At 37.4% G+C, this 16,722-nt stretch overlaps 1 long non-coding RNA gene across 1 annotated transcript in view; it reads left to right on the forward strand.

The window, feature by feature from the left end:
- The first annotated feature begins 1,971 nt into the window (after nucleotides 1-1,971).
- The window catches only part of LOC148659293 (uncharacterized), a 47,458-nt gene continuing 32,707 nt past the window's right edge, over nucleotides 1,972-16,722 (forward strand). Inside the window, exon 1 of the long non-coding RNA XR_015940400.1 lies at nucleotides 1,972-2,080. This is a non-coding gene — a long non-coding RNA (uncharacterized LOC148659293). The remainder of the gene's footprint in view (nucleotides 2,081-16,722) is intronic.

The raw sequence follows: 16,722 nt of genomic DNA on the forward strand, positions 1-16,722 counted from the left end.
AAAGTGGAGGTTATTCATTAGACTAAGCCAGCGGTCAGATACATTTCCAGGCCTTTTCCCCCATTCATCTTAAAAACGCCTGTATCGAGTGAGAAAGGATGCTGATATTCCTTGATAGAGATGTCAGATTTTATGTACCCACATCTGGATTTATTGTTATTTTGTTCTAAAGACCTTTTTTAACTCAACAAAATAGCCCTTCACTTGAAAATGCAAGCGAATCTTTAAAAAAAGGCTCCTGTGGGCAATATACAGTTTCTTCATTTCAGAATGCGTTGAAATATCATGACAGGATACTGTTGTAATTCTTGTAATTTCTCTGACTGAAGAGATTAGTTTCTGATGAAATAGTCTTTTCAATGTTTAATATAGATTAAATAAACTTTTTAATCTACAAAACTGCCCTTTTCTTTGTCCGTGATCTTTGTAATTAAAATAAAGGCTAAAGGTTTGAGTGACATTTCTTGAAGATCATTAAGTTACAAAGGTCGGTGTTTTATTATTATCTACACAGCTACTTATGCCTGGTCGTAATATGTTTTTTTTTTTTATCTCAAGATATTCATTAAATGTGAATGATGAAAATACTTAAAAAGTCAATTTATCTTCCTGAATTGAGTGTATTTCAAGAGAACTGTGTCTCACCCTGTGATCAGTTGGTCATTGGAGGCAGTTCAACACAATTAAGCCCTTTGGAATATTTATAAAAGCTAATGATTTCCGTGGTGTCTAATGTACAGTTTTAAGTGGCAATTCTGATTTGGATTAGTTTTTAATCTGTGGACTGTACTGATAGCATGCAATGCTGTTTTGCAGAGAAAAAAGGTGTTGATTGTTGCTTTGTTACTGTACATTTAGTATTAATTTAAATACGTTGGCAACAATTTTTTTTTAAAAGGGCCTAATGACATTTTTGTGTCCCCTCCTGTCAAGTACTTTAAATTAACAATAGGGTTTAGTGTGGACAGTGAAGTGGGGTGTGGTGACAGCAGAGGACTGTACATTATGAAGTATTATCTCCTGGAAATACTTATACCGGATCCCAGCTATTCCTGACAGAGAGCTTTACCATTCAACACATGGCAGTGTTTCTATCCAGTTGTCAAACCTTCATTGAAGGACCGATGCGAAATGTGGGGAAAAAATTGAATTTGGAACCTTTTTATAACTTGTTTTTCTTGAAACTGTGATACAGTCAAAGTCTAGCAACGCAGGGTTTTATGGACGTTTATTTTCAAATTGAAATAATCTGATGCATATAATATATTTTAACAGTCATTATTGCTTGAGGTATACCTAAGAAACAAAAGCTCAAACACAGGAAGGAGCTGGGCCAGTGCTTTCAAATGCAGGCTAGGCCATAGACATTACTGCAAAACCTTTAAAATAATCTGTATGAATAAACTGTATAACATATGTTACTGATTCATCAGGGACCTTCTCCAATGTGCATGCATTCATTCTTACACTCTGTTTAAATAATTAAATGTTTATCATGTCACAGATGCACAGGGTGAATGGCACCCGGGCTCGTTGTACCAGAAATCAGCAATAAAGAGTCTGCCCTCCGTTACAAAGCAGGTGGGGGCAGTACCGGCAGGCTATATTTATCACATGGAACTGAACCCTCTGTCTGTTCCATTTGCCCTCTCTCTTTAAAGAGAACACGGTTAATATAAAAACTCTTCTGAAATGAAGAACTTAACTACGACACTAATTTAATTACTCTTAAGACCTTTACGACAGTAATGTAAATATTCTTGCAGGGGGCCCGAGATACTCTGAGTAATTACTTAAAGCTTTCCTTCAAATCTCTCTGACTTTTCTTTTTTTATTAAAAAGCTTTTTAACATTAGCACTTTCTTCCTGACAAATTAAATGAAATTTCATTACTCTAGCCAGCCTAATGGCATGAAACTGTCTGCCTCTGTGTGAGAACCTTAACCCTTCTTTCCCTGCCTTCGTAGATTAATCAAACACTCAGCACTGGAGTCCAACAGGAATTGAGCATCGACCCATGGCAGAGTGTCTAGAGCTCCCTGCAGTCTCACAGTTTGGATAATCTGAAACAGAAGTGACGGTAACTACCTAAGAATTGATTCCCATATGCTAAGAGTGTAAAGGTGGTTTCACTGTGTCCCTTTAGTGCTCAGGCTTTTGTGTTGCTTCTCAGATTTGCACTTTTACTCTGAGCTTGTCCTTGTAAACTCTAGCAATCGTTACGTAGAATTCGTTCTGGACACAGAGACGCTTGACTTGTGAGAAGGAGCACAGGAAGGTGAAATTCTGTTGATCTGATTCGTGGATAATATTGGACAGTGAATGTCAACGAAGACATACAGTACTCTATAGTGTTTGCTGTCAAAAGGCTGGGAATACTGCATTCAGTACATGCTGGACTTGCAATTATTATTTAAATCATGGCTTTTATTATTTGGCAGAATTATTTTTTTGTGACAGGTATTCCATCCATAAAGTAAAAGAGATGATTTTGTTCTGTTTTATTCTTACAGTTTTTTTTTGTTCAATGTGTCATCATATCCGATTTAAACCCCAATCCGACAAGTTTCTATTTCAAAATAGTCCCAAATGGAATCTATACATGCCATTGTCTTTTTCAAACCCACACTTCAAGTCTTGTGTAGGTTCCTATTTCACTGGCTGATCTTTAACACCTCTCGGTTATACAAGGGTTAAGCTCCTTGGCCCTTTTTTCCCCCTGGGTGAGATCTGGGCAGAATTTGGCCATCTGCCCCATGGGTCCTTGTGGGACTTTCAATCCAATTGCCGGATGTGAGTGGATGTGAATTTCAAGGTTACACCTGAGTGTTCAAGGGCAGGTCCAAGTGTAATCGGCACTTAGATCATAGATTAATCTTATTTGCTATCTATTAGGCTTGATTCTTTCTTCCCTCTCTCCCTTCCTAAAGCCAGGATTACTGTGATAGTTTAAGATAATGGATTCTTATGGAAGGGAGGTCAAGAAGGCTTTGCGTTTCAGAAGCCACAGATAATATGATTAATCTAAAAGCCTCTTTCAAAAGGGGTCGCACCTTCACAGGCCTAATTGGTGAAGAGGGATAGAGAGAAATAAATCTGAAACATTGTGTGCAAACTCATTGGATAAAATTCACTTAATTCAACTAGAGTGTTTAATTAATTAACGCTTTATTGTAGAACTGGAGAGTGGGTGATGACACAGATTTTTATATGTGGAGGTAACCTGTTTTTTTTCAGACATGCATATCGGCTTGAGATCTGAGATGTTTTTATTTCAACAAAATACAAGTTTTTGACAGGGGAATTCTGCATTTAACTTGACTTGCAGATGTATTCTCCCCTTTTTCAATCCTGTTTTGAAATTTGCTGGAATGACAAAGAGGTAACAGTAATGCTTCTATGAAATATTGATATTTCAAGGCCATAAACCCCAGTCCCGTTGACATTTGTATAATACAAATTCTATAACATATCTCTTGGTTAACTGCATTCAATGAATGCATTAGGTTGCTTTTGAAAATGACTAACATTTATATAAAAGGAAGAGTTCTTTAGAAGCCCCCCAAAAAAACTAACCAATATGTCTCTTACTAGTACAAAAGGTCATGTCAAGTTATATTGATTTTGGTAACTAAAGCTTAGCTTCTTGTATGAGCTACAATCATCCTTGTGTTGTAATTTCAATGGGTAGCCACTAGCCAGGTCCTTGATGATAAAAGATAAAGCAAGATAAAAAAATATCCAAATTCTGACAGCCCAACAGATAACCTCTGATGACATCTTGATTATCTGGGACTGTTATCACCAACTAAATATTTATCGCAAAGCACAGACCCACATCCTCGCTTGCCCGTTTATTATGCTATAAAATCCTTTAAGAAAAAAATCTATGAATGCTTCATGATTCTGCTGCCACAAAACATAAGGTAAGAGTAAAAGTTGCAAATATTCATTTTATTTCTATAGTTAATCTGTATTTGGGGACTTTCATTAGATTGAAATACTGTAAATCTCCAAATTTTAAAAGTTACTTGAAAAACCCAAACACATACAGGCTATATGTTACTATTACTATATGTCCTTTGGGTTTATGCTATCAGGAATTATGTGAATGTAGTAAATTACCTCCTGTCATTTCACAATGCTGGAAATGACAGGAGGTAAAAGGCTTCTACTTCTGCTTGCTCTTGAAAAGCACCATAACCTTAAACGTCTTTCTTGTAAGATACACATGTCTGTAACTAGTGAAAGTATTACCAAGTTCTAAATAAGTTCTGTTGAGCACTAATAAGGGAAAACTAGCAGTTCATGGATGCTGACATTGATGTTATAGATTTGACAAAGCTGGTCTAGATGGTTCTGTATTCTTGCATAATAGACATACATTTATAAAATAGTATTCAGCTTTCTCTTCTGTGTGGTGATTTTAAAGTAATAGTGCCTTATCTTGACTCATGTACTCAACAGAAACTTCACAAAGGTTTTCAAATGTCCTGTATATTGTGTTTTTGAGCTTTGTTGTAAGATATGCAAACTCTGTTTAGCTTCAGCCACAAAAGCAAATCCCTGTCCTGTAAAAAAGCAGCACACATAAGTATATCTTTCACTTTCTTTTACAGAAAATTGAAGACAAAATAATATTATTAATAATAATAATGATAATAATAAACACCTTTCCAGGCCTAAGGATGCCGTATATAGTGATAAAGAAACTAAAGAAAAAATGAAATACAGAACAATAAAAGTAAATAAAATGGAACAAGAAAATACAGGATAAAAATGTAAGGCAGTCGAACATATGCCCCAATAAAAAGCTGAGTTTTAAGTTTAGAGCTGAAAAGAGTAAAATAATTTGTCTCTCAAAGAGTAGGAGGAAGGGAATTCTGTAATAATAAAGCAGTGACAGAAAAAGCACAGTCACCAAAAGTCTGAAACTTTATCGCAGGTACAGAGGACAGAGGACCAGCTTCAGCTGAACAGGGCCTACGAGAGGGAGTGGAGACATGGAGAAGCTCAGAGATGTATGATGGTGCCAGATTATTTAAAGCCTTAAAAGTCAGTAACAAGATCTTATATTGAACACATGACTTCAGAACTTGATACTCTATAGTATGTGGGTGGGTGGTTGATATAGTGCATCTAGAACCATGGATGGAGTCCAAAACAAGTTGTTGTGTTGACATGTGGATTCAATTGGCATTTTAAAGGGCGCAAACAGTCACAGCTGGACCAGTTCCAAAAGGATGTAACCCTTAGGCTCGCGATCCACACCTGTGGTATAAATATACATGAGGCTTTTAAGAGTTGAGATCTGTTTCACTACCTACACGCTCACCTCAGACCCAGGCTACAGGTTTTATGTTCTGGAATGTAATATCATCTGCCCGTTTGATTCCCGCTATGAAAGTGTTAAAAAATTAAACTTTTAATTAGCCTAAGTCAAACAGAGATAGTGATATATTTTTAACATGGAAAAAGGGATGAAATATTCACACTTGTGGTTAAAAATGAAGGAGGTCAACTAGTTAACAGTCCTAATCAGGTCACTTTAACAGACTGTCACCATTCATCAATCGGAGAGATTTAGATTCAAAATCAAACAAAAAATTGTACTATACATAATCAGAAATATACTGAATATACTATATTACCTGTTTAAACCAATACAGAAGTTAAGGCTTATTTTTCTTACATTTGGTACTAACACCAGTTTCCTCCCACCGTCCACATACTGAGAGCTCAACTGTCTTTGGGTACAAATGGCTTTGGTGTGTGTGTGTGTCTATGTCCTGTCCAGGGTGTACCCTGCCTCATGCCTGTTGCTTGCTGGGATTAGCTCCAGCTCCCATGCCATTCTGTATTGGATAAAGCTGTTAGAAAATGGATGGATGGATATTGGTATTATACAGAATACCCATGTACTGTACATAGTAGACGTTAGAAAGTTTATTATGGTTCTGGGATAGCTTTGCAGGTATTTCACTAGGGTTTTAACATAGGACTATATTCTACCTTTCATAGAACCATTTTTATGAGATATCATTTAAGACACATGGTTCAGGGAAGTACACCCCAGCGAAAGCGCACTCAAACTACAGCAAACTGTGGTAAAAACGTTCAGAAATGTGCCAAACACATCTATGGCCAACTTATCAAGTTAGATAAAAAATGCTTCTATTTTCAAGGATGTATTATAGGATGTTTTTTCAAAATACAACAATTTGATCAGTGCAATGGTCCATGTAATAGCTGAGCATTTTTGTCGTCTCTTGTCTCGGGGGTTAATTCTCCATATCGATCTATATTACCAATGAGCTGTGAGAGACATCTCTAAATGAGACCTACTGTACAGTACCTTTTAGATACTGTCTTTTAAAATCACGATATTTAAGGTCAGACATGGGTCCTACGTGTTATCTTGAAACAAATTGGAATAAATAATTATATAAATCGACTACTGTAAGGATTTAACCAGGGATCATCATTTGGGGGAAAAAAGGAGAACATGTTCTTCATTTCTTACTAAAACTCCATTACCCCCATATACCCTCAGCATACATTATATATGATCTGTTTATTCAGCGTAGTCCAGGGGCATCTCAATCTTAAGTGACTGACAAGTGCAGTAAAATGAAAAGAGCTGAAAGCGAGCTCTAATAGGTAGGGGAGGCCTTCCTAGTCAAACATAAAGCAAATTAATGTGAGCCCTTGCAGTACCTTTAATCTGAAAATGCCATAGAGTAATAACCAGTAAGGGCCAGACAATAGCTGGGGCCAGATTGCAGGAGATTTACAATGGGCCCAGAGACACAGGTACAGAGGCTTTGCCAGGTTACTGCTCAGTGGGAGAAACTTTGCAGATCTGCACAGGTTAGAGACGGAACTGCTCTCAGTGTATTTATTCCTTTGTCTTCCGTGGCAATTTTGACTATCCTTTCGCCCTGTTCCTCAAATCTAAGAGTCCGTGTTGGAAGGTGTGAAAAAGACAGGTGTGAGCAAAATGAGTCATCTGTGCTTTGTTTCAACAAAATTAAAGGTTTTAATGGCAATGTCCACAGACGGTCCTATCATGGCTCTGAGAATAATGCACTATTTTATCTCCTGCATTTAAAGTAAAATGGCATTAATATATTCTGCTGGATGTGATTCCAAGAAATCCTGTGTTGCCCCACAGACGCTCTTAGTCTGCATCCATGTATTTTTAATGGGAGCAGTTGCCAGTTTTTCTCCCTCTGGGCCTACAGATCTGATGGGCAACTCAGTACTTAAACTGAAATGTTAACCAGGAAATTGTCAATCACATTTTTGGCATGGGGATCTAGGACTTGTTTGTACTGGGCCTGCCCTTTCAGACAGAAACTTCTCTGTTCACTACAGATGTGAAACCTTGAGTGTGACAAGATTCTGTTAAAGAAAGCAACCGATTTCGAATACCATTGATTATGATGAATCTGGATGGTGCTCCATTCGTATTCAGGCAAGCTGCACTTTCAACTCAGCACCCGTTTCTCTTGCAGATCCACTGCAGCAAATTCCTGAAACCATTCCAAATTGCAGAAATCACCAAATCACGTTTGAACGGAAGAAAAAAACCTGTATGGAAAGGTTGAAGATTAGAAATGCATCAGAAAGTCTATTTTGGGTCCATAATGACTTTCTGGTTCAATTAAACCAGCAACTTAGAGCACCCAAAAGTGGTACAGGAGCCAAATGGCCTTCTCTCACTTTCTTGAGTCCAAGAAAGAGTGAAAGCAGTGTCAAGGCTGGCATTTTTGTTCATGTGAAAGCCCTTGAGAGCTGGAAAAGAACCATTAACAGAAGAATGGGTATTGAGAGGAAATATTGTTTTTCCACACTCTGAAATCAACAGTATTTATTAAGCGACCTTTCTAGCAGTGCCTTGTGGGACTAGAGAGAGGGTTAATAAGGCAAGGCCTGCGTGTACACAGATTAATGATGAGCAAAAGGGACAACCATGTAAAACCAATTAGTTTCACGCCTCAATCCGGAGAAGATGGAAGAGTGAATCAGGACCAGAGGCTCATGCATTTTTCCCATCAATGCACAAGATGTTTGCATTGCTTCACCGAGGATTAGTGCTCAAGGAACCTTGAATCTACTCATGCAAAGCAAAGATGGCATCTCCACCCTGGGGAGTAAAGTTCAACCAGTCTTCAACTATCCTGAAAGGATATAAGGAAGTGACATAACAGGAAGTACATGATGGTTTACTGCAGCTGTTGAATATTATAATTGAAGTATAAGAACGTTCTTGTCATGTATGGATTATTTCATTCAAATGATTGATTGGAACTTGAAGCCATGGGTTCCGTTGTGCAGTTGTGCAGCGTTTATTCTCAAGTCATGTCATTCTCACTTCATTTGATTGTGTGGTGTCCTAAGTTAAAAAATCTGCAGTATACTGTATATCCATCTCAGGACCATCTCAGTTAGGTCTCTCAGCTCCTCCTTCCTCCCTCAGCAGTTTGGGTAAAAAGTCATAAATATCAACTGGAATCAGAAGGAAAACACAGAAATACAATATTTTCCATAAAATGTAAAATGTAGTCCTGCAATAGCTGCTGAGTTAACCACGCTGTTGTATTAAAACATCTAAAGTCTGTTAAACATTGCTATTTTGCTTTGAATATATTGAATGCTAACATAAGCTGTACAATTTACTGCAGAAGCTAACCTGTGACACAGCAATGAGACTGGGTACATTTGAAGAGTATCTGGGCACAATTGAAACGATTGAGAAACATTTTCTAATACTGATGGAGTCCCATAATGAACATTATCTCAAACCTCTGAGAGCTGGCATTTTTGAACATTTTAGCTGCATTTTCTTTCATCCAAAAATAACCATTCAGGTTAGCTTTTCACGTTCTGGGTGAAATGTTTTGTTTGTTTTGCTCTGTGTTATTGTTTTTATAAGGAGTTTCTTACAGTACATGAAAATATGTCAAGAATTGGTATGTTTAAGGCCGCATGAAAATTTGAATGCAAACCAGCTGTGGAAATATTTCTCTTATCACAGTTATAGCCCTCAGCACTATACTACAGCTCCCTACCACTGCCACAGCTAAGCACAACAAACCAACTTCAAAATCAACACCAAAATGGCTTGAAAGATCATTTTTTTACCCTTATAATCATAGGCATGGTTCAGATTAACATTCAATCCGTTCTTTAATTTGTTCACTTATTTTAACTCAATATAAAAGAAAACATCTACATTAAAAACACACCACAAATCACATTACTGAACAGTGAATAATGAGCAAGTGACTTTTTAATTATCATTTGTAGGCTTTCTTTGGTATGCTTTCAATCGGAAGTTGAGTATCAGGTTAAGAATTAAGGTTAAGAATTGTGACAAGCACAGAGTCTGGCAATAGCAGCCCAGCAGTTTTAAAACGGAAAAGAATAAAACTGTTTTGCCTGTTTTTAACAGGAAAAGTTCTTGTCTAGCACAACCTGGAGGCTGAAGGCAAGATCTGTATTTGTAGCCAATTCTGAATGGAATGCAATTCACCAAGCAGAAGCTGACGCCTGGCAGGGCTGACAGTGCTGAGTGGAGCTGAGGCGGCATCATTAGGTGTCATTAGCTAAGTGCAACAGCGACATATGCAATGTGCTGAGCACCTGCAAGTGTGCAGTGTTGTCATCTAGAGCTGCATCCTCCCTCTGATCTAAGCTCACTCTGCAACGGAGCTTGGAACAAGAAAAATGGCAGATGGTGCTCAGATGTTCTCGTGTCAGAGGAAAGCCTGCATGGCTTTCGCCCCTCCAAGTCTTGCTTCAGGGGTCGTAGCTGAAAGGCTGAGCCAATTCTAAACTTTACGATTTTGGTGATATGGACTTGGAGTGCGGGTTGAGCCCTGGGATGCAGGTGTTGCTAATTCCAGCCTGGTTCATGGGCAGGTATAGAACAGAAACCATGGATGATATTGGTAAGAATTGGCAGCATCACTTATTGTTGAAGTGTACAGTCTTATAGTCAATTGATGGGTCCTTTTTTCTTCCCGAAAATAAAGCGTTCATGTGCAGGGCTTCTTCTGACATGCAATTTCAAAGCGTTGCATGTTTCAAACCAGCTGACATGTTCTATTATTCTAACCTCTTCATCAGACCATCAGATAGGACAAGCCTATAGGGAGCAGATGTCGTCAGTATGATCCATTGTAGCATTAGTGAGGTATAGCCTTGGCCACTATGTCATTGTTTAGGTGTTAATAGTGCTTTATTTTAATTGGTTTTAGACTCCGTGTTTGCAGCATAAGTAGAGGCTATTAGAGCAATGCAGCCAATCCAACAGGGTCTCCCCTGTGAGGCATGTAATAGCATCCTTTATAATATGCCATTTGAAACCATTTAAGAAAGCATACCAATAATATTCACATGCACAAGCACACTATTACTGTATATACAGTATGTGTGCTCTCATATACATACCATATGTTTGCAGTGGAAAATCTGCAGTTGATCTCTGCATTGCAGCCATTCTCTCTACTGCAACATTTGATTTATATTCACGCTTCTAACTTTTGTGCAATATTTCTCTTTTGAAACATCTACGTACAGTACATGAAACCATGAAGAATGTCTGTGTTTTGATTTAGCCTTATGATCACTCTAAGCATTATTATTTATATTTTTATTGCATAAACGTATATTGTAGCATGTAAAATATATAATTTTGTATTAATTTTTACCAGGGGCTGTAATGTTTTTTTTTTCCTTGAATTTCTCATTCAATCATTCAATACAATTGTAAAGGTGGTATCCTGTATATAGTGCAGTACAAAATGAGAATGAAAATCTGATATTAAATGAAGTAAATGAACCATGCATCATCTAATTAAGTTTCTGTATATGCCCATTTTTGTGTGATTATGTTGAACATAGTTCAGCTCAGAGAAATTGGATCATAAATATTCATTCATTTGTAATCTTGGTCAAACAAGTTTTTTTAAAAAAATGAAATTCAAAAAATGATTTCTTGAATGCCCTCATCCATAAAGTGATCAAAAATTTAACAAATGTGTGTGTGGCAGTGCTTTGATTTCTAAAAGGTAAAAAGATCCATATACAGTATACTGTATAACATATCCAATATTGAAACAAGCTGAACTTTTCTAAATCAGTGGGATCAGTGCTGTAAGGTATTCATAGTATAGATCAGGCTCCCATTTTCTCATCTTGACAAGCTAGAGAATGTGTAACACCAACAAGCCAAATAAAGGATTAAAATTCTATTTGTAAATGTTTGGGAGGTCTTTGATTCTCATTTCCTGATAAAATGACCTTTCGGTCTGTGCTCCAACAAGTGTTAAAAATAAACATACTAATCTGCTAGTGTTTATCAGGGTATAAAACTTTCAGGGAAGACAGTTATGAAATGCAAAGCTTCTTATACGACCTACACCAGCCTTCCCTATCAAATCGTCTGAAATATTTATTCTGCCTCCTTAATAATTGATAGATGCATCAGCTCTCCCGGTCAATTGATTTATTAAGGACTGTTTGGAATTAAACAGCTTAAAGATATTAGATTTAGCTGCGACCTCTTTGCTTGTTAGCATATTCATTTACCTACGGGAGCCCCCATTAGATATTGTTAATACATGCTGCTCAAGTCAGAGCCTGGCTCTCCTCAAATTACATTAATGTTGCTGCTTTGTGTAGCCACAGAACAGAAGAATTTGATTGAGTGCCCGTGTGTGATATAATTAGATTATGGTCTGAAGGCATGGTTCAATCTCTGTGCTCCATGCACCAGACCCTAAATTGTTGTGAAAAGCAGAATGAAACAGTAACATATTTTAGCATGTTATTTGACCTACAACCTTTTTTATTTTTTCCAAAGAAAATTCCTGAATATTGTGCTTTTATTTTTTGTATTAGTGCATCTATTTATATCCATATACTGTAAAAAAGCATAGAGAGTAAAAACACGTCTAATATTATATTTAATATGAGTATATATAACATATTGCACACGGATATAGATATAACAGAAATGCAATAGATATAGAAGCTCAAAATAAATTGTTAATATATTTCAAGACATAATCCTTGATTAAATTTTTGTATTATCATTGCTATTGTCATTGGTCATTGGTTGGCACATTTATACAAAATATAACAATAGAATGAAAGGGATCTGTGGAGAAATTTTGTCCAGCCCAATGATGAGTCAATCGAATTGAAGTCAAAACAACTAAATCGATTAGGTTAAAAAATGATCAGTCGAATCTACTGTAATCATCGACGATCACTGTTTTTAACAGATACGGGAAAGTAACCTTGGTAAAGGTAAAGTTAAGCCTCCATTTGATCAGCACCTCATGCTGTCCCACCACCATCCTCATTAAAAGCTGTCGGTCAGCTCACTCTCTCACACACACTCCCCGCAACTTCCATGCTCAGACGTCATTTATCAAAGTCAGTCTGTCAACAAATCATATGAAAGAAGGTTCCACACACAAAAGAAACAGGCAATGACTCATATGGGAAAGTACAATTTCACCACAATGGGCAGCTAGCTAGACAAAAGAGAAAACTGTCTTAAGATGCAGTTGTTGAACTTAAGAATGTTGCCTTAATGGATCTTCAAAACCTGCACTGTTACGCCTTTTTATCGGTCTCATTTGCTGGTATTCTGAGCTGTTTGCAATGGAGAGTCGCCATTTGCTTTTGTAATTCTTTCTTCATTGGAAAGCTTTTAGTTTGTGACTAAACAGGTAACAGCAGTTAACAGCTTTAACTTTCATCCCAATCGTTTCTTCTTTGACAAACGACATACAGTAACTACTACTGTATATACCTTCTTAAGGCAATTGTAGTGAATAATGATTTTAACTGAAAAAATGCAATAATTGGCTTATTAGGGGTTATCACCTCCCAGAAAAAAAAAGGCACAGGCAATTTTAATTTAATATAGGTTTCATAGATCGCCTGATGGATTGAAAAGGTTGCATTAAAACCAGGTTTTGGATGGCGTTATAACCTGGGAGTGACTGGGTCTCTTGTTACTGACTTGAATTTCATTTCAAAGGCCCTGCAGTCAGAGGCAGATGTGCAGGTTTCAGAGCTGCAAGAGGCAATCTTTATCGCTTCTAATGTGCAGCTTGGCGGCCACTTGAAGTGGAAATTAAGGTTTTGAATCACAAGGGTGGATAAAGAGGGAGCTGCCGCACACTTCCACTGCATGTGTATAATCTAAAGAACATTCAATGGAAAAAGCAATGTGGTAGAGTTGATATTTTAAGCTTCATGATCCAGAATATATATAGCATTTGCATATAACACATTCTAAATGCAGTATCAAGAGAGTGTATGCAACATGGAGAGGCAAAATACTATGGATGTGTAATATTTTGAGTGCATGTACAAAAAGTAAATAAAAGTGTTTCGAATAGAATATATTTCATTTCTAGCATTTGCCTATTTTTGTTGACAGATTTTCAGAAACTGGTGGTGTATTAGTTCCCAGCTGCCGACTCTGAGGAAGCCTTATTATAGCAGTTGAACTCGGATCAACAGTTTCAACCTTGTACCCCTACAACTAGATGTGAGGATTGGAGAGCAACGTGATAAAGATAGAGGGTGTCTTTGATCTTCCTCATCCATATAAAACCATCCTTAAAAAGCTAGTAAAGTTCCCAAGAAGTGATTGGACCTCCTCGGTCTGCTCCAACAGTGAGACTCAACAGGCAGCGTGACCAAGTTTATTGGTGTCATAAAGACAATTATCATTTGTTTATTTTTAAATGTAATTAAGTCTTTGCTTTAGTCAGGAGAAAAACACAATTTATTGTAATTAAGGAAATGCGCTTTAATTTTTATATACTGCATTTTATTGCTCTTTTTATTTTTACTTATTTACTCTAATTGTACATATGAGCTTTAAGGCATGGGGTGGGTGAGGAAGCCGATCTCATACAGTACTTTGCAAATCTGCAAATTACGGAGAAAGAAGATTCCCATACCTGTGACTGGAAGTACATTTTCTGGAAGAGAAGGTGTTGTAGTACCTTTTCCTGAGATCCCCTGCCTCAGAATCACACATGCACTCAGGCACAATTGAGTGGAATATGCAAATGGTTCTAATTGGACCACTAATAGAGCGTGTCTCTGTTGTTTTTAAGCTTTTTTATGCCTATGTAATCAGTGCAGACAGTCGTTAAGTAAATGAAGAGGCAACTAACAATGTCAAGAGAGGGCCCAGGCGGTTACGGCTGACACTACCCTAATCTTGCAGGACCCATTAAATGGCAGTTTCAGCGCATTACCTACCATAACATCCTTGAATATCACTGATTTTATTTGCAGTATCAAACATTTCATTTCACGCACCATTAATGGCAAGTGCCGAGGTTCTAATGCAGCTAAACATTTTAGTAACTACCTGGACTTAAAGAACCAATTAACTTCTGAGACAATATGGCCAATTAACCACAAAAAGGTAAGTCCACCATCATTGCCCTCCCCCGGCCTCCCCCGTACTTATTCCTGCTTCTGCAACACCCCACAGCAAAAATTGAATTTGCTTCCTAACTGCGGTTATTGTTTCAGTTCAGCTGTTAATGGAAATTCAGCAGCTGTAATAAAAGTATGAAAAAACAGAGAAGCCTCTGAGATAAACCCTTCAATGTAGTTTCCTGAAATTAAGTTTTCTACCTGTGTGATGCTAGTGAGATCAAGCTGGAATAGGGGAAATTGCTCATGACTTTGTTGCTTTGCTAAAATGATCAGTTTGACTTTATGTTTGATCAGTTTCACTTTTATTATTTTTCTCTTCAATGTCTTGTTCTTAGTGTGCTTAACATGAAGCAGTCTCTCATGAACGTTCCAGCTCACATTCCTACGATAAAAGGTAAAATATCACAATATCACGTGTGTTTTTCATGTCTTGTTGATCTAAAAGGAACATGAACTGTGTAATATTTGTAGGACTCATTTAAAATACATAAAATGTATTTAGTTCTGATTAATTAATTAATATATCTTTTATTTTAAATTTCAAAACATAGAACTATATATATTGTGGAAATAGTAGTGTTAAAGCAATTCCAGTTTAATTATTATATCAAAAGCATCCACACAATTCACAATTAATAATTTTCACAAAGCTGAAAGACTCTCATAATAAATGGCTGTAGGTATTCATTCGAGACAGAAGTGTACTGTCAATCTACTGTATGTGACAAAGGATTAAACATAAAAAATCCCAATAATCTTGATTTACGGAAACACTTCCAACTGACTTACTGTAAATGTTTGCTTTTTAAACATTTAATTTGTGTCCATTTTTTTCTAACAATAATAATTTCAAATTATTCATTTAAATTATTATAATACTGGCGGCATCATTTAACCGAATACATCAGAGAGGAGCAGAAGGGGTAGAATCTATTTAATTGGTCTAAAAATGTAATCTGTGGGCCATAATCCAGACAAAACGAGCAAAGAAACACGGAAGAAATCCACCATTTCATGAGGTAATTTCATTCAGCCCTCTAAAATCATTACTAACCACCAAAACACTTAATAAAAAAGACTCTTGGCAGCAGGATTGAGTGATGAAGAGGTCTCCATTAGCCCTCCAGAATCTGACCCTTAATGCAGTTATGCCTAACACAAACTTCAAGTGGCACTCCAGGAGATGGGAAATGAAGAGAACCCCTGCTTTCCAATCGATCAGCTCTTTGTGTGTGTGCATGTGTGTGTGCATGCATGTGTATCTCTGGGCTTATGTGATAATGGATTAAGTCTGCAGTTTTCGAATAAAAGGACTAGAGGATTTTACCATCTGCAACCTTTCGCAACCTCTCTGGGTACACAGAACTGCAGAGCTGTCCACCTCTTTGAAATCTGGGCTCGGGAACAAAATCGCACATGAAAACAGTCCACTCTGCACTTGTGTGGTCCTCTGTGGAAAACATTGAGGTACGCTTCACAATAAAAACAATTACAGAAACCATTAGCTCAACACATTATACAGTTCAATAATAAGCTAGAGCAAATTAATATGTTTTAAGTTTGGATTTAAAAAGATTCAGTGGGACCAGGATTTTACCTGCTTTCAATAAACTCAATAAACTCAAGCTCAATAAACCACCAAGAGTCCAATATTCACTGACTTCAGTGTTTGACCAGGAGTATTTGTCAACAGATAAGTATAAAGGTGCCACCAGCTACAGCATATCACCCTGCAGCTCAGAAATGGCAACCCACTGCAGCTCAGCAGGTGTATGCCTATCCTGGATGGAAGACTTCCTGGGAAAGCTAAGGTTGCTGCTGGAAGAGCTGTTAGTGGGGCCAGCAGGGGGCGCTCACCTTGCGGTCTGTGTGGGTCATAATGTTCCAGTATAGTGACGGGGTACGATACTGTAGAAAAAAGCACTATCCTTTGAATGAGGCATAAAACTGAGCTCTTGACTCTCTCTGGTAATTTGAAATCCCAGGACGTTTCTTGACAAGAGTAGGGGTGTTCTGGGGTTCTAGCCCCCTGGGCTTTACCAATAATCCTTTACCAAGTAGTCTCTTAATAATCCCCTTCTCTGAATGTGCTTCATTACTCCCCACCAGAACTGTTGTGTGGGGAGTGTAGTGGTGCAGTCTGGCTGCCATCATCATCCTGGTCCAGGAATTTGCTACACAAGTGTAAGGAGTTATTATGACCAGGCAAGTATAAAGGATCAAAACAAAGTG

This window comes from Lepisosteus platostomus, chromosome 7 (genome assembly GCF_059453375.1).
Source record: "Lepisosteus platostomus isolate fLepPlt1 chromosome 7, fLepPlt1.hap1, whole genome shotgun sequence".
NCBI classification, from domain to species: domain Eukaryota; kingdom Metazoa; phylum Chordata; class Actinopteri; order Semionotiformes; family Lepisosteidae; genus Lepisosteus; species Lepisosteus platostomus.